The 18,217-nt window shown below is 43.0% G+C and overlaps 1 long non-coding RNA gene across 1 annotated transcript in view; it reads right to left on the minus strand.

Moving 5' to 3' along the window:
- Nucleotides 1-18,217, minus strand: part of LOC144671621 (uncharacterized) — a 438,257-nt gene that overhangs the window by 37,509 nt on the left and 382,531 nt on the right. The gene's annotated exons all lie outside the window — the stretch shown is intronic.

The raw sequence follows: 18,217 nt of genomic DNA on the forward strand, positions 1-18,217 counted from the left end.
TCCTGTATTAATGGGGTTCAGTCAGATTAACCCAGAGTCTTGTTCCTGTATTAACCCAGAGTCTGGTTCCGGTCTTAAAGGGGTTCAGTGAGAATAAACCCAGAATCTGGTTCCTGTATTAAAGGGGTTCAGTCAGATATACCCAGTGCCTGGTTCCTGTCTTAAAGGGGTTCATTGAGAATAAACCCACAGTCTGGTTCCTGTATTAAAGAGGTTCAGTCAGATATACCCAGAGCCAGGTTTCTGTATGAAAGGGGTTCAGAGAGATAAACCCAGAGTCTGGTTCCTGTATTAAAGGGGTTCAGTCAGATAAACACAGAGTCTGGTTCCTCTATTACAGGCGTTCAGTGAGAATAAAACCAGAGACTGGTTCCTGTATTAAAGGGGTTCAGTCAGATAAACCGTGAGTCTAATTACTGTATCAAAGGGGTTCAGTCAGATAAACCCACAGTCTGGTTCCTGTATTAAAGGGGTTCAGTCAGATAAACCCAGATTCTTGTTCCTGTATTAAAGGGGTTCAGTGAGAATAAACCCAGAGTCTGGTTCCTGTATTAAAGGGGTTCAGTCAGATAAACCCAGGGTCTGGTTCCTGTATGAAACGGGTTCAGTCAGATAAAACCAGATTATTGTTCCTGTATTAAAGGGGTTCAGTCAGATAAACCCAGAGTCTTGTTCCTGTATTAAAGGGGTTCAGTCAGATAAAGCCACAGTCTGGTTCCTGTATTAAAGGGGTTCATTCAGATAAACCCAGAGACTGGTTCCTGAATTAAAGGGGTTCAGTCAGATAAACCCAGAGTCTGGTTCCTGTATTAAGGGGTTCTGTCAGATAAACCCAGAGTTTTGTTCCTGTATTAAAGGGGTTCAGTGAGAATAAACTCAGAGTCTGCTTATTGCATTAAAGGGGTTTAGTCAGATAAACCCAGAGTCTGGTTCCTGAATTAAATGGGTTCAGTCAGATACACCCAGAGTCTGGTTCCTGTATTAGAGGGGTTCAATCAGATAAACCCAGAGTCTTGTTCCTGTATTAAAGGGGTTCAGTCAGATAAATCCAGAGTCTTGTTCCTGTATTAACGGGGTTCTGTCAGATAAACCCAGAGTCTGATTCCTGTATTAATGGGGTTCAGTCAGATTAACCCAGAGTCTTGTTCCTGTATTAATGGCATTCAGTTAGATTAACCCAGAGTCTGGTTCCGATCTTAAAGGGGTTAAGTGAGAATAAACCCAGAGTCTGGTTCCTTTATTAAAGGGGTTCAGTCAGATAAACCCAGGGTCTGGTTCCTGTATGAAACGGGTTCAGTCAGATAAAACCAGATTATTGTTCCTGTATTAAAGGGGTTCAGTCAGATAAACCCAGAGTCTTGTTCCTGTATTAAAGGGGTTCAGTCAGATAAAGCCACAGTCTGGTTCCTGTATTAAAGGGGTTCATTCAGATAAACCCAGAGACTGGTTCCTGTATTAAAGGGGTTCAGTCAGATAAACCCAGAGTCTGGTTCCTGTATTAATGGCGTTCATTCAGATAAACCAAGAGTCTGTTTCCTGTATTAAGGGGTTCTGTCAGATAAACCAGAGTGTTGTTCCTGTATTAAAGGGGTTCAGTGAGAATAAACTCAGAGTCTGCTTATTGCATTAAAGGGGTTTAGTCAGATAAACCCAGAGTCTGGTTCCTGAATTAAATGGGTTCAGTCAGATACACCCAGAGTCTGGTTCCTGTATTAGAGGGGTTCAATCAGATAAACCCAGAGTCTTGTTCCTGTATTAAAGGGGTTCAGTCAGATAAATCCAGATTCTTGTTCCTGTATTAACGGGGTTCAGTCAGATAAACCCAGAGTCTGGTTCCTGTATTCAAGGGGTTCAGTCAGATAAACCCAGAGTCTGATTCCTGTATTAATGGGGTTCAGTCAGATTAACCAAAGTCTTGTTCCTGTATTAACCCAGAGTCTGGTTCCGGTCTTAAAGGGGTTCAGTGAGAATAAACCCAGAATCTGGTTCCTGTATTAAAGGGGTTCAGTCAGATATACCCAGTGCCTGGTTCCTGTCTTAAAGGGGTTCATTGAGAATAAACCCACAGTCTGGTTCCTGTATTAAAGAGGTTCAGTCAGATATACCCAGAGCCAGGTTTCTGTATGAAAGGGGTTCAGAGAGATAAACCCAGAGTCTGGTTCCTGTATTAAAGGGGTTCAGTCAGATAAACACAGAGTCTGGTTCCTCTATTACAGGCGTTCAGTGAGAGTAAAACCAGAGACTGGTTCCTGTATTAAAGGGGTTCAGTCAGATAAACCGTGAGTCTAATTACTGTATCAAAGGGGTTCAGTCAGATAAACCCACAGTCTGGTTCCTGTATTAAAGGGGTTCAGTCAGATAAACCCAGATTCTTGTTCCTGTATTAATGGCTTTCAGTGGGAATAAACTCAGAGTCTGCTTATTGTATTAAAGGTGTTCAGTCAGATAAAACCAGAATCTTGTTCCTTTATTAAAGGGGTTCAGACAGATAAACCAGGAGTCTTTTTCCTCTTTTAAAGGGGTTCAGTCAGATAAACCCAGTGTCTGTTTCCTGTGTTCAAGGGGTTCAGTCAGATAAACCCAGAGTCTTGTTCCTTTATTAACGGGGTTCATTCAGATAAACCCAGTGTCTGGTTCCTGTATTCAAGGGGTTCAGTCAGATAAACCCAGAGTCTGATACGTGTATTAAAGGGGTTCAGTGAGAATAAACCAAGAGTCTGCTTCCTGTATTAAAGGGGTTCAGTCAGATATGCCCAGAGCCTGGTTCCTGTATTAAATGGGTTCAGACGGATAAACCCAGAGTCTGGTTCCAGTATTAAAGGGATTCAGTCAGATATACCCAGAGCCTGGTTCCTGTATTAAAGGGGCTCAGACAGATAAACCCAGAGTCTGGTTCCTGCATTAAAGGGGTTCAGACAGATAAACCCAGAGTCTGGTTCCTGTATTAAAGGGGTTCAGACAGATAAACCCAGAGTCTGGTTCCTGTATTAAAGGGGTTCAGTGAGAATAAACCCAGAGCCTGGTTCCTTATTAAAGGGGTTCAGTCAGATGAAACCAGAATCTTGTTCCTGTATTAAAGGGGTTCAGACAGATAAACCCAGAGTCTTGTTCCTGTATTAACGGGGTTCAGTCAGATAAACCCAGTGTCTGGTTCCTGTCTTAAAGGGGTTCAGTCAGATAAACCCAGAGTCAGATTCCGGTATTAATGGGGTTCAGTCAGATAAACCCAGTGCCTGGTTCCTGTCTTAAAGGGGTTTCTGTGAGAATAAACCCAGAGTCTGGTTCCTGTATTGAAGGGGTTCAGTCAGATATACCCAGAGCCTGGTTTCTGTATTAATGGGGTTCATACAGATAAACCCAGAGTTAGGTTCCTGCATTAAAGGGGCTTCGTCAGATACACCCATAGTCTGGTTCCTGTGTTAAAGGCGTTCAGTCAGATAAACCCAGAATCTGGTTCCTGTATTACAGGGGTTCAGTCAGATAAACCCAGAGACTGGTTCCTGTCTTAAAGGGGTTAAGTGAGAATAAACCCAGAGTCTGGTTGCTGTATTATAGGGGTTCAGTCAGTTAAACCAAGAGTCTGTTTCCAGTATTAAAGGGGTTCAGTCAGATAAAACAAGAATCTTGTTCCTGAATTAATGGGGTTCATACAGATAAACCCAGAGTTAGGTTCCTGCATTAAAGGGGCTTCGCCACATACACCCAGAGTCTGGTTCCTGTGTTAAAGGCGTTCAGTCAGATAAACCCAGAATCTGGTTGCTTTATTAAAGGGGTTCAGTCAGATAAACCCAGAGACTGGTTCCTGTCTTAAAGGGGTTAAGTGAGAATAAACCCAGAGTCTGGTTGCTGTATTATAGGGGTTCAGTCAGTTAAACCAAGAGTCTGTTTCCAGTATTAAAGGGGTTCAGTCAGATAAAACAAGAATCTTGTTCCTGTATTAAAGGGGTTCAGTCAGATAAACCCAGAGACTGGTTCCTGTAATAATGGGATTCAGTCAGATAAACCCAGAGTCTGTTTCCAGTATTAAAGGGGTTCAGTCAGATAAACCAGAATCTTGTTCCTGTATTAAAGAGGTTCAGTGAGAATAAACCCAGAGTCTGCTTCCTGTATAAAAGGGGTTCAGTCAGATATTCCCAGAGTTTGGTTCCTGTATTAAAGGGGTTCAGTCAGATGAACCGAGAGTCTGGTTCCTGTATTAAAGTGGTTCAGTCAGATAAACCCAGAGCCTGGTTCCTGTATTAAAGGGTGTCAGTGAGAACAAGCCCTGAGTCTAATTCCTGTATTAAAGGGGTTCAGTCAGATAAACCCAGAGTCTGGTTCCTGTACTAAAGGGGTTCAGTCAGAAAAACCCAGAGTCTGGTTCCTATATTAAAGGGGTTCAGTCAGATAAACCCAGAGCCTGGTTCCTGTATTAAAGGGGTTCAGTCAGATAAACCCTGAGTCTGGTTCTTGTATTAAATGGGTTCAGACAGATAAACCCAGAGACCAGTCCCTGTATTAAAGGGGTTCAGTCAGATAAACCCTGAGAACCGTTCCTGTATTAAAGGGGTTCAGTCAGATAAATCCAGAGTCTGGTTCCTGCATTAAAGGGGTTTAATCAGATAGACCCAGAGTCTGGTTCCTGTATTAAAGGCGTTCAGTCAGATAAATCCAGAGTCTGGTTCCTGTGTTAAAGGGGTTCAGTCAGATAAACCAGAGACTGGTTCCTGTGTTAAAGGGGTTCAGTCAGATAAACCCAGAGTCTGTTTCCTGTATTAAAGGGGTTCAGACAGATAAACCCAGAGTCTTGTTCCTTTATTAACGGGGTTCATTCAGATAAACCCAGTGTCTGGTTCCTGCATTAAAGGGGTTCAGTCAGATAAACCCAGAGTCTGATACCTGTATTAAAGGGGTTCAGTGAGAATAAACCAAGAGTCTGCTTCCTGTATTAAAGGGGTTCAGTCAGATATACCCAGAGCCTGGTTCCTGTATTAAAGGGGTTCAGACAGATAAACCCAGAGTCTGGTTCCAGTATTAAAGGGGTTCAGTCAGATATCCCCAGAGCCTGGTTCCTGTATTAAAGGGGCTCAGACAGATAAACCCAGAGTCTGGTTCCTGCATTAAAGGGGTTCAGACAGATAAACCCAGAGTCTGGTTCCTGTATTAAAGGGGTTCAGACAGATAAACCCAGAGTCTGGTTCCTGTATTAAAGGGGTTCAGTGAGTATAAACCCAGAGCCTGGTTCCTTATTAAAGGGGTTCAGTCAGATAAAACCAGAATCTTGTTCCTGTATTAAAGGGATTCAGGCAGATAAACCCAGAGTCTTGTTCCTGTATTAACGGGGTTCAGTCAGATAAACCCAGTGTCTGGTTCCTGTATTCAAGGGGTTCAGTCAGATAAACCCAGAGTCAGATTCCGGTATTAATGGGGTTCAGTCAGATAAACCCAGTGCCTGGTTCCTGTCTTAAAGGCGTTCAGTGAGAATAAACGCAGAGTCTGGTTCCTGTATTGAAGGGGTTCAGTCAGATATACCCAGAGCCTGGTTTCTGTATTAATGGGGTTCATACAGATAAACCCAGAGTTAGGTTCCTGCATTAAAGGGGCTTCGTCACATACACCCAGAGTCTGGTTCCTGTGTTAAAGGCGTTCAGTCAGATAAACCCAGAATCTGGTTGCTTTATTAAAGGGGTTCAGTCAGATAAACCCAGAGACTGGTACCTGTATTCAAGGGGTTCAGTCAGATAAACCCAGAGTCTGATTCCTGTATTAAGGGGGTTCAGTCAGATAAACCCAGAGTCTTGTTCTTGTATTAATGGGATTCAGTCAGATAAACCCAGTGTCTGGTTCCTGTCTTAAAGGGGTTCAGTGAGAATAACCCCTGAGTCTGGTTCCTGTATTAAAGGGGTTCAGTCAGATATTCCCAGTGCGTGGTTCCTGTCTAAAAGGGGTTCAGTGAGAATAAACCCTGAGTCTGGTTCCTGTATTAAAGGTGTTCAGTCAGATATACCCAGAGCCTGGTTTCTGTATTAAAGGGGTTCAGACAGATAAACCGTGAGTCTAATTCCTGTATTAAAGGGGTTCAGTCAGATAAACCCACAGTCTGGTTCCTGTATTAAAGGGGTTCAGTCAGATAAACTCAGAGTCTTCTTCCTGTATTAAAGGGGTTCAGTGAGAATAACCCCAGAGTCTGGTTCCTGTATTAAAGGGGTTCAGTCAGATAAACCCAGGGTCTGGTTCCTGTATGAAACGGGTTCAGTCAGATAAAACCAGATTATTGTTCCTGTATTAAAGGGGTTCAGTCAGATAAACCCAGAGTCTTGTTCCTGTATTAAAGGGGTTCAGTCAGATAAAGCCACAGTCTGGTTCCTGTATTAAAGGGGTTCATTCAGATAAACCCAGAGACTGGTTCCTGAATTAAAGGGGTTCAGTCAGATAAACCCAGAGTCTGGTTCCTGTATTAAGGGGTTCTGTCAGATAAACCCAGAGTGTTGTTCCTGTATTTAAGGGGTTCAGTGAGAATAAACTCAGAGTCTGCTTATTGCATTAAAGGGGTTTAGTCAGATAAACCCAGAGTCTGGTTCCTGAATTAATTGGGTTCAGTCAGATACACCCAGAGTCTGGTTCCTGTATTAGAGGGGTTCAATCAGATAAACCCAGAGTCTGGTTCCTGTATTAAAGGGGTTCAGACAGATAAACCCAGAGTCTGGTTCCTGTATTAAAGGGGTTCAGTGAGAATAAACCCAGAGCCTGGTTCCTTATTAAAGGGGTTCAGTCAGATAAAACCAGAATTTTGTTCCTGTATTAAATGGGTTCAGGCAGATAAACCCAGAGTCTTGTTCCTGTATTAACGGGGTTCAGTCAGATAAACCCAGTGTCTGGTTCCTGTATTCAAGGGGTTCAGTCAGATAAACCCAGAGTCAGATTCCGGTATTAATGGGGTTCAGTCAGATAAACCCAGTGCCTGGTTCCTGTCTTAAAGGGGTTCAGTGAGAATAAACCCAGAGTCTGGTTCCTGTATTGAAGGGGTTCAGTCAGATATACCCAGAGCCTGGTTTCTGTATTAATGGGGTTCATACAGATAAACCCAGAGTTAGGTTCCTGCATTAAAGGGGCTTCGTCACATACACCCAGAGTCTGGTTCCTGTGTTAAAGGCGTTCAGTCAGATAAACCCAGAATCTGGTTGCTTTATTAAAGGGGTTCAGTCAGATAAACCCAGAGACTGGTTCCTGTCTTAAAGGGGTTAAGTGAGAATAAACCCAGAGACTGGTTGCTGTATTATAGGGGTTCAGTCAGTTAAACCAAGAGTCTGTTTCCAGTATTAAAGGGGTTCAGTCAGATAAAACAAGAATCTTGTTCCTGTATTAAAGGAGTTCAGTCAGATAAACCCAGAGTCTTGTTCCGGTATTAACGGGGTTCAGTCAGATAAACCCAGAGTCTGGTTCCTGTATTCAAGGGGTTCAGTCAGATAAACCCAGAGTCTGATTCCTGTATTAAGGGGGTTCAGTCAGATAAACCCAGAGTCTTGTTCTTGTATTAATGGGATTCAGTCAGATAAACCCAGTGTCTGATTCCTGTCTTAAAGGGGTTCAGTGAGAATAACCCCTGAGTCTGGTTCCTGTATTAAAGGGGTTCAGTCAGATATTCCCAGTGCGTGGTTCCTGTCTAAAAGGGGTTCAGTGAGAATAAACCCTGAGTCTGGTTCCTGTATTAAAGGTGTTCAGTCAGATATACCCAGAGCCTGGTTTCTGTATTAAAGGGGTTCAGACAGATAAACCCAGAGTCTGGTTCCTGTAATAAAGGGGTTCAGTCAGATAAACCCAGAGTCTGGTTCCTCTATTACAGGCGTTCAGTGAGAATAAAACCAGAGACCGGTTCCTGTATTAAAGGGGTTCAGTCAGATAAACCGTGAGTCTAATTCCTGTATTAAAGAGGTTCAGTCAGAGAAACCCACAGTCTGGTTCCTGTATTAAAGGGGTTCAGTCAGATAAGCTCAGAGTCTTCTTCCTGTATTAAAGGGGTTCAGTGAGAATAACCCCAGAGTCTGGTTCCTGTATTAAAGGGGTTCAGTCAGATAAACCCAGAGTGTTGTTCCTGTATTAAAGGGGTTCAGTGAGAGTAAACTCAGAGTCTGCTTATTGCATTAAAGGGGTTTAGTCAGATAAACCCAGAGTCTGGTTCCTGAATTAAATTGGTTCAGTCAGATACAACCAGAGTCTGGTTCCTGTATTAGAGGGGTTCAATCAGATAAACCCAGAGTCTTGTTCCTGTATTAAAGGGGTTCAGTCAGATAAACCCAGAGTCTGGTTCCTGTATTCAAGGGGTTCAGTCAGATAAACCCAGAGTCTGATTCCTGTATTAATGGGGTTCAGTCAGATTAACCCAGAGTCTTGTTCCTGTATTAATGGCATTCAGTTAGATTAACCCAGAGTCTGGTTCCAGTATTAAAGGGGTTCAGTCAGATATACCCAGAGCCTGGTTCCTGTATTAAATGGGCTCAGACAGTTAAACCCAAAGTCTGGTTCCTGCATTAAAGGGGTTCAGACAGATAAACCCAGAGTCTGGTTCCTGTATTAAAGGGGTTCAGACAGATAAACCCAGAGTCTGGTTCCTGTATTAAAGGGGTTCATTGAGAATAAACCCAGAGCCTGGTTCCTTATTAAAGGGGTTCAGTCAGATAAAACCAGAATCTTGTTCCTGTATTAAATGGGTTCAGGCAGATAAACCCACAGTCTTGTTCCTGTATTAACGGGGTTCAGTCAGATAAACCCAGTGTCTGGTTCCTGGATTCAAGGGGTTCAGTCAGATAAACCCAGAGTCAGATTCCGGTATTAATGTGGTTCAGTCAGATAAACCCAGTGCCTGGTTCCTGTCTTAAAGGGGTTCAGTGAGAATAAACCCAGAGACTGGTTGCTGTATTATAGGGGTTCAGTCAGTTAAACCAAGAGTCTGTTTCCAGTATTAAAGGGGTTCAGTCAGATAAAACAAGAATCTTGTTCCTGTATTAAAGGGGTTCAGTCAGATAAACCCAGAGTCTTGTTCCGGTATTAACGGGGTTCAGTCAGATAAACCCAGTGTCTGGTTCCTGTATTCAAGGGGTTCAGTCAGATAAACCCAGAGTCTGATTCCTGTATTAAGTGGGTTCAGTCAGATAAACCCAGAGTCTTGTTCTTGTATTAATGGGATTCAGTCAGATAAACCCAGTGTCTGGTTCCTGTCTTAAAGGGGTTCAGTGAGAATAAACCCTGAGTCTGGTTCCTGTATTAAAGGGGTTCAGTCAGATATTCCCAGTGCGTGGTTCCTGTCTAAAAGGGGTTCAGTGAGAATAAACCCTGAGTCTGGTTCCTGTATTAAAGGTGTTCAGTCAGATATACCCAGAGCCTGGTTTCTGTATTAAAGGGGTTCAGACAGATAAACCCAGAGTCTGGTTCCTGTATTAAAGGGGTTCAGTCAGATAAACCCAGAGTCTGGTTCCTCTATTACAGGCATTCAGTGAGAATAAAACCAGAGACCGGTTCCTGTATTAAAGGGGTTCAGTCAGATAAACCGTGAGTCTAATTCCTGTATTAAAGGGGTTCAGTCAGAGAAACCCACAGTCTGGTTCCTGTATTAAAGGGGTTCAGTCAGATATACTCAGAGTCTTCTTCCTGTATTAAAGGGGTTCAGTGAGAATAACCCCAGAGTCTGGTTCCTGTATTAAAGTGGTTCAGTCAGATAAACCCAGGGTCTGGTTCCTGTATGAAACGGGTTCAGTCAGATAAAACCAGATTATTGTTCCTGTATTAAAGGGGTTCAGTCAGATAAACACAGAGTCTTGTTCCTGTATTAAAGGGGTTCAGTCAGATAAAGCCACAGTCTGGTTCCTGTATTAAAGGGGTTCATTCAGATAAACCCAGAGACTGGTTCCTGTATTAAAGGGGTTCAGTCAGATAAACCCAGAGTCTGGTTCCTGTATTAATGGCGTTCATTCAGATAAACCCAGAGTCTGTTTCCTGTATTAAGGGGTTCTGTCAGATAAACCAGAGTGTTGTTCCTGTATTAAAGGGGTTCAGTGAGAATAAACTCAGAGTCTGCTTATTGCATTAAAGGGGTTTAGTCAGATAAACCCAGAGTCTGGTTCCTGAATTAAATGGGTTCAGTCAGATACACCCAGAGTCTGGTTCCTGTATTAGAGGGGTTCAATCAGATAAACCCAGAGTCTTGTTCCTGTATTAAAGGGGTTCATTCAGATAAATCCTGAGTCTTGTTCCTGTATTAACGGGGTTCAATCAGATAAACCCAGAGTCTGGTTCCTGTATTCAAGGGGTTCAGTCAGATAAACCCAGAGTCTGATTCCTGTATTAATGGGGTTCAGTCAGATTAACCCAGAGTCTTGTTCCTGTATTAATGGCATTCAGTTAGATTAACCCAGAGTCTGGTTCCGGTCTTAAAGGGGTTCAGTGAGAATAAACCCAGAGTCTGGTTCCTGTATTAATGGGGTTCAGTCAGATATACCCAGTGCCTGGTTCCTGTCTTAAAGGGGTTCATTGAGAATAAACCCACAGTCTGGTTCCTTTATTAAAGAGGTTCAGTCAGATATACCCAGAGCCAGGTTTCTGTATGAAAGGGGTTCAGAGAGATAAACCCAGAGTCTGGTTCCTGTATTAAAGGGGTTCAGTCAGATAAACACAGAGTCTGGTTCCTCTATTACAGGCGTTCAGTGAGAATAAAACCAGAGACTGGTTCCTGTATTAAAGGGGTTCAGTCAGATAAACCGTGAGTCTAATTACTGTATCAAAGGGGTTCAGTCAGATAAACCCACAGTCTGGTTCCTGTATTAAAGGGGTTCAGTCAGATAAACCCAGATTCTTGTTCCTGTATTAAAGGGGTTCAGTCAGAGAAACCCACAGTCTGGTTCCTGTATTAAAGGGGTTCAGTCAGATAAACCCAGAGTCTGGTTACTGTATGAAAGGGGTTCAGTCAGATAAAACCAGATTCTTGTTCCTGTATTAAAGGCGTTCAGACAGATAAACCCAGAGTCTTGTTCCTGTATTAAAGGGGTTGAGTCAGATAAACCCAGTGTCTGGTTCCTGTATTAAAGGGGTTCAGTCAGATAAACCCAGAGTCTGGTTCCTGTATTAATGGGGTTCAGTCAGATAAACCCAGTGCCTGGTTCCTGTCTTAAAGGGGTTCAGTGAGAATAAACCCAGAGTCTGGTTCCTGTATTGAAGGGGTTCAGTCAGATATACCCAGAGCCTGGTTTCTGTATTAATGGGGTTCATACAGATAAACCCAGAGTTAGGTTCCTGCATTAAAGGGGCTTCGTCACATACACCCAGAGTCTGGTTCCTGTGTTAAAGGCGTTCAGTCAGATAAACCCAGAATCTGGTTGCTTTATTAAAGGGGTTCAGTCAGATAAATCCAGAGTCTTGTTCCTGTATTAACGGGGTTAAGTGAGAATAAACCCAGAGACTGGTTGCTGTATTATAGGGGTTCAGTCAGTTAAACCAAGAGTCTGTTTCCAGTATTAAAGGGGTTCAGACAGATAAAACAAGAATCTTGTTCCTGTATTAAAGGGGTTCAGTCAGATAAACCCAGAGTCTTGTTCCGGTTTTAACGGGGTTCAGTCAGATAAACCCAGTGTCTGGTTCCTGTATTCAAGGGGTTCAGTCAGATAAACCCAGAGTCTGATTCCTGTAATAAGGGGGTTCAGTCAGATAAACCCAGAGTCTTGTTCTTGTATTAATGGGATTCAGTCAGATAAACCCAGTGTCTGGTTCCTGTCTTAAAGGGGTTCAGTGAGAATAAACCCTGAGTCTGGTTCCTGTATTAAAGGGGTTCAGTCAGATATTCCCAGTGCGTGGTTCCTGTCTAAAAGGGGTTCAGTGAGAATAAACCCTGAGTCTGGTTCCTGTATTAAAGGTGTTCAGTCAGATATACCCAGAGCCTGGTTTCTGTATTAAAGGGGTTCAGACAGATAAACCCAGAGTCTGGTTCCTGTATTAAAGGGGTTCAGTCAGATAAACCCAGAGTCTGGTTCCTCTATTACAGGCGTTCAGTGAGAATAAAACCAGAGACCGGTTCCTGTATTAAAGGGGTTCAGTCAGATAAACCGTGAGTCTAATTCCTGTATTAAAGGGGTTCAGTCAGAGAAACCCACAGTCTGGTTCCTGTATTAAAGGGGTTCAGTCAGATAAACTCAGAGTCTTCTTCCTGTATTAAAGGGGTTCAGTGAGAATAACCCCAGAGTCTGGTTCCTGTATTAAAGGGGTTCAGTCAGTTAAACCCAGGGTCTGGTTCCTGTATGAAACGGGTTCAGTCAGATAAAACCAGATTATTGTTCCTGTATTAAAGGGGTTCAGTCAGATAAACCCAGAGTCTTGTTCCTGTATTAAAGGGGTTCAGTCAGATAAAGCCACAGTCTGGTTCCTGTATTAAAGGGGTTCATTCAGATAAACCCAGAGACTGGTTCCTGTATTAAAGGGGTTCATTCAGATAAACCCAGAGTCTGGTTCCTGTATTAATGGCGTTCATTCAGATAAACCCAGAGTCTGTTTCCTGTATTAAGGGGTTCAGTCAGATAAACCCAGAGTCTGATTCCTGTATTAATGGGGTTCAGTCAGATTAACCCAGAGTCTTGTTCCTGTATTAATGGCATTCAGTTAGATTAACCCAGAGTCTGGTTCCGGTCTTAAAGGGGTTCAGTGAGAATAAACCCAGAGTCTGGTTCCTGTATTAAAGGGGTTCAGACAGATAAACCCAGTGTCTGGTTCCTGTCTTAAAGGGGTTCAGTGAGAATAAACCCTGAGTCTGGTTCCTGTATTAAAGGTGTTCAGTCAGATATACCCAGAGCCTGGTTTCTGTATTAAAGGGGTTCAGACAATAAACCCAGAGTCTGGTTCCTGTAATAAAGGGGTTCAGTCAGATAAACCCAGAGTCTGGTTCCTCTATTACAGGCGTTCAGTGAGAATAAAACCAGAGACCGGTTCCTGTATTAAAGGGGTTCAGTCAGATAAACCGTGAGTCTAATTCCTGTATTAAAGAGGTTCAGTCAGAGAAACCCACAGTCTGGTTCCTGTATTAAAGGGGTTCAGTCAGATAAACTCAGAGTCTTCTTCCTGTATTAAAGGGGTTCAGTGAGAATAACCCCAGAGTCTGGTTCCTGTATTAAAGGGGTTCAGTCAGATAAACCCAGAGTGTTGTTCCTGTATTAAAGGGGTTCAGTGAGAGTAAACTCAGAGTCTGCTTATTGCATTAAAGGGGTTTAGTCAGATAAACCCAGAGTCTGGTTCCTGAATTAAATGGGTTCAGTCAGATACAACCAGAGTCTGGTTCCTGTATTAGAGGGGTTCAATCAGATAAACCCAGAGTCTTGTTCCTGTATTAAAGGGGTTCAGTCAGATAAATCCAGAGTCTTGTTCCTGTATTAATGGGGTTCAGTCAGATAAACCCAGAGTCTGGTTCCTGTATTCAAGGGGTTCAGTCAGATAAACCCAGAGTCTGATTCCTGTATTAATGGGGTTCAGTCAGATTAACCCAGAGTCTTGTTCCTGTATTAATGGCATTCAGTTAGATTAACCCAGAGTCTGGTTCCAGTATTAAAGGGGTTCAGTCAGATATACCCAGAGCCTGGTTCCTGTATTAAATGGGCTCAGACAGTTAAACCCAGAGTCTGGTTCCTGCATTAAAGGGGTTCAGACAGATAAACCCAGAGTCTGGTTCCTGTATTAAAGGGGTTCAGTGAGAATAAACCCAGAGCCTGGTTCCTTATTAAAGGGGTTCAGTCAGATAAAACCAGAATCTTGTTCCTGTATTAAATGGGTTCAGGCAGATAAACCCTGAGTCTTGTTCCTGTATTAACGGGGTTCAGTCAGATAAACCCAGTGTCTGGTTCCTGTATTCAGGGGGTTCAGTCAGATAAACCCAGAGCCAGATTCCGGTATTAATGGGGTTCAGTCAGATAAACCCAGTGCCTGGTTCCTGTCTTAAAGGGGTTCAGTGAGAATAAACCCAGAGTCTGGTTGCTGTATTGAAGGGGTTCAGTCAGATATACCCAGAGCCTGGTTTCTGTATTAATGGGGTTCATACAGATAAACCCAGAGTTAGGTTCCTGCATTAAAGGGGCTTCGTCACATACACCCAGAGTCTGGTTCCTGTGTTAAAGGCGTTCAGTCAGATAAACCCAGAGTCTGGTTACTGTATGAAAGTGGTTCAGTCAGATAAAACCAGATTCTTGTTCCTGTATTAAAGGCGTTCAGACAGATAAACCCAGAGTCTTGTTCCTGTATTAAAGGGGTTGAGTCAGATAAACCCAGTGTCTGGTTCCTGTGTTCAAGGAGTTCAGTCAGATAACCCCAGAGTCTAAATCCTCTAATAAAGGGGTTCAGTCAGATAAACCCACAGTCTGGTTCCTGTATTAAAGGGGTTCATTCAGATAAACCCAGAGACTGGTTCCTGTATTAAAGGGGTTCAGTCAGATAAACCCAGAGTCTGGTTCCTGTATTAATGGCGTTCATTCAGAAAAACCCAGAGTCTGGTTCCTGTAATAAGGGGTTAAGTCAGATAAACCCAGAGTGTTGTTCCTGTATTAATGGCTTTCAGTGGGAATAAACTCAGAGTCTGCTTATTGTATTAAAGGGGTTTAGTCAGATCAACCCAGAGTCTGGTTCCTGTATTAAAGGGGTTCAGTCAGATACACCCAGAGTCTGGTTCCTGTATTAGAGGGGTTCAATCAGATAAACCAGAGTCTGGGTCCTGTATTAAAGGTGTTCAGTCAGATAAACCCAGAGTCTGGTTCCTGTATTAAAGGTGTTCAGTCAGATAAAACTAGAATCTTGTTCCTTTATTAAAGGGGTTCAGACAGATAAACCTGGAGTCTTTTTCCTGTTTTAAAGGGGTTCAGTCAGATAAACCCAGTGTCTGGTTCCTGTATTAAAGGGGTTCAGTCAGATAAACCCAGAGTCTGGTTCCTGTATTAATGGGGTTCAGTCAGATAAACCCAGTGCCTGGTTCCTGTCTTAAAGGGGTTCAGTGAGAATAAACCCAGAGTCTGGTTCCTGTATTGAAGGGGTTCAGTCAGATATACCCAGAGCCTGGTTTCTGTATTAATGGGGTTCATACAGATAAACCCAGAGTTAGGTTCCTGCATTAAAGGGGCTTCGTCACATACACCCAGAGTCTGGTTCCTGTGTTAAAGGCGTTCAGTCAGATAAACCCAGAATCTGGTTGCTTTATTAAAGGGGTTCAGTCAGATAAATCCAGAGTCTTGTTCCTGTATTAACGGGGTTAAGTGAGAATAAACCCAGAGACTGGTTGCTGTATTATAGGGGTTCAGTCAGTTAAACCAAGAGTCTGTTTCCAGTATTAAAGGGGTTCAGTCAGATAAAACAAGAATCTTGTTCCTGTATTAAAGGGGTTCAGTCAGATAAACCCAGAGTCTTGTTCCGGTTTTAACGGGGTTCAGTCAGATAAACCCAGTGTCTGGTTCCTGTATTCAAGGGGTTCAGTCAGATAAACCCAGAGTCTGATTCCTGTAATAAGGGGGTTCAGTCAGATAAACCCAGAGTCTTGTTCTTGTATTAATGGGATTCAGTCAGATAAACCCAGTGTCTGGTTCCTGTCTTAAAGGGGTTCAGTGAGAATAAACCCTGAGTCTGGTTCCTGTATTAAAGGGGTTCAGTCAGATATTCCCAGTGCGTGGTTCCTGTCTAAAAGGGGTTCAGTGAGAATAAACCCTGAGTCTGGTTCCTGTATTAAAGGTGTTCAGTCAGATATACCCAGAGCCTGGTTTCTGTATTAAAGGGGTTCAGACAGATAAACCCAGAGTCTGGTTCCTGTATTAAAGGGGTTCAGTCAGATAAACCCAGAGTCTGGTTGCTCTATTACAGGCGTTCAGTGAGAATAAAACCAGAGACCGGTTCCTGTATTAAAGGGGTTCAGTCAGATAAACCGTGAGTCTAATTCCTGTATTAAAGGGGTTCAGTCAGAGAAACCCACAGTCTGGTTCCTGTATTAAAGGGGTTCAGTCAGATAAACTCAGAGTCTTCTTCCTGTATTAAAGGGGTTCAGTGAGAATAACCCCAGAGTCTGGTTCCTGTATTAAAGGGGTTCAGTCAGTTAAACCCAGGGTCTGGTTCCTGTATGAAACGGGTTCAGTCAGATAAAACCAGATTATTGTTCCTGTATTAAAGGGGTTCAGTCAGATAAACCCAGAGTCTTGTTCCTGTATTAAAGGGGTTCAGTCAGATAAAGCCACAGTCTGGTTCCTGTATTAAAGGGGTTCATTCAGATAAACCCAGAGACTGGTTCCTGTATTAAAGGGGTTCATTCAGATAAACCCAGAGTCTGGTTCCTGTATTAATGGCGTTCATTCAGATAAACCCAGAGTCTGTTTCCTGTATTAAGGGGTTCAGTCAGATAAACCCAGAGTCTGATTCCTGTATTAATGGGGTTCAGTCAGATTAACCCAGAGTCTTGTTCCTGTATTAATGGCATTCAGTTAGATTAACCCAGAGTCTGGTTCCGGTCTTAAAGGGGTTCAGTGAGAATAAACCCAGAGTCTGGTTCCTGTATTAAAGGGGTTCAGACAGATAAACCCAGTGTCTGGTTCCTGTCTTAAAGGGGTTCAGTGAGAATAAACCCTGAGTCTGGTTCCTGTATTAAAGGTGTTCAGTCAGATATACCCAGAGCCTGGTTTCTGTATTAAAGGGGTTCAGACAATAAACCCAGAGTCTGGTTCCTGTAATAAAGGGGTTCAGTCAGATAAACCCAGAGTCTGGTTCCTCTATTACAGGCGTTCAGTGAGAATAAAACCAGAGACCGGTTCCTGTATTAAAGGGGTTCAGTCAGATAAACCGTGAGTCTAATTCCTGTATTAAAGAGGTTCAGTCAGAGAAACCCACAGTCTGGTTCCTGTATTAAAGGGGTTCAGTCAGATAAACTCAGAGTCTTCTTCCTGTATTAAAGGGGTTCAGTGAGAATAACCCCAGAGTCTGGTTCCTGTATTAAAGGGGTTCAGTCAGATAAACCCAGAGTGTTGTTCCTGTATTAAAGGGGTTCAGTGAGAGTAAACTCAGAGTCTGCTTATTGCATTAAAGGGGTTTAGTCAGATAAACCCAGAGTCTGGTTCCTGAATTAAATGGGTTCAGTCAGATACAACCAGAGTCTGGTTCCTGTATTAGAGGGGTTCAATCAGATAAACCCAGAGTCTTGTTCCTGTATTAAAGGGGTTCAGTCAGATAAATCCAGAGTCTTGTTCCTGTATTAATGGGGTTCAGTCAGATAAACCCAGAGTCTGGTTCCTGTATTCAAGGGGTTCAGTCAGATAAACCCAGAGTCTGATTCCTGTATTAATGGGGTTCAGTCAGATTAACCCAGAGTCTTGTTCCTGTATTAATGGCATTCAGTTAGATTAACCCAGAGTCTGGTTCCAGTATTAAAGGGGTTCAGTCAGATATACCCAGAGCCTGGTTCCTGTATTAAATGGGCTCAGACAGTTAAACCCAGAGTCTGGTTCCTGCATTAAAGGGGTTCAGACAGATAAACCCAGAGTCTGGTTCCTGTATTAAAGGGGTTCAGTGAGAATAAACCCAGAGCCTGGTTCCTTATTAAAGGGGTTCAGTCAGATAAAACCAGAATCTTGTTCCTGTATTAAATGGGTTCAGGCAGATAAACCCAGAGTCTTGTTCCTGTATTAACGGGGTTCAGTCAGATAAACCCAGTGTCTGGTTCCTGTATTCAAGGGGTTCAGTCAGATAAACCCAGAGCCAGATTCCGGTATTAATGGGGTTCAGTCAGATAAACCCAGTGCCTGGTTCCTGTCTTAAAGGGGTTCAGTGAGAATAAACCCAGAGTCTGGTTCCTGTATTGAAGGGGTTCAGTCAGATATACCCAGAGCCTGGTTTCTGTATTAATGGGGTTCATACAGATAAACCCAGAGTTAGGTTCCTGCATTAAAGGGGCTTCGTCACATACACCCAGAGTCTGGTTCCTGTGTTAAAGGCGTTCAGTCAGATAAACCCAGAATCTGGTTGCTTTATTAAAGGGGTTCAGTCAGATAAACCCAGAGACTGGTTCCTGTCTTAAAGGGGTTAAGTGAGAATAAACCCAGAGACTGGTTGCTGTATTATAGGGGTTCAGTCAGTTAAACCAAGAGTCTGTTTCCAGTATTAAAGGGGTTCAGTCAGATAAAACAAGAATCTTGTTCCTGTATTAAAGGGGTTCAGTCAGATAAACCCAGAGTCTTGTTCCGGTATTAACGGG

The sequence above is a fragment of the Cetorhinus maximus genome, chromosome 33 (assembly GCF_964194155.1).
Source record: "Cetorhinus maximus chromosome 33, sCetMax3.hap1.1, whole genome shotgun sequence".
NCBI lineage: Eukaryota > Metazoa > Chordata > Chondrichthyes > Lamniformes > Cetorhinidae > Cetorhinus > Cetorhinus maximus.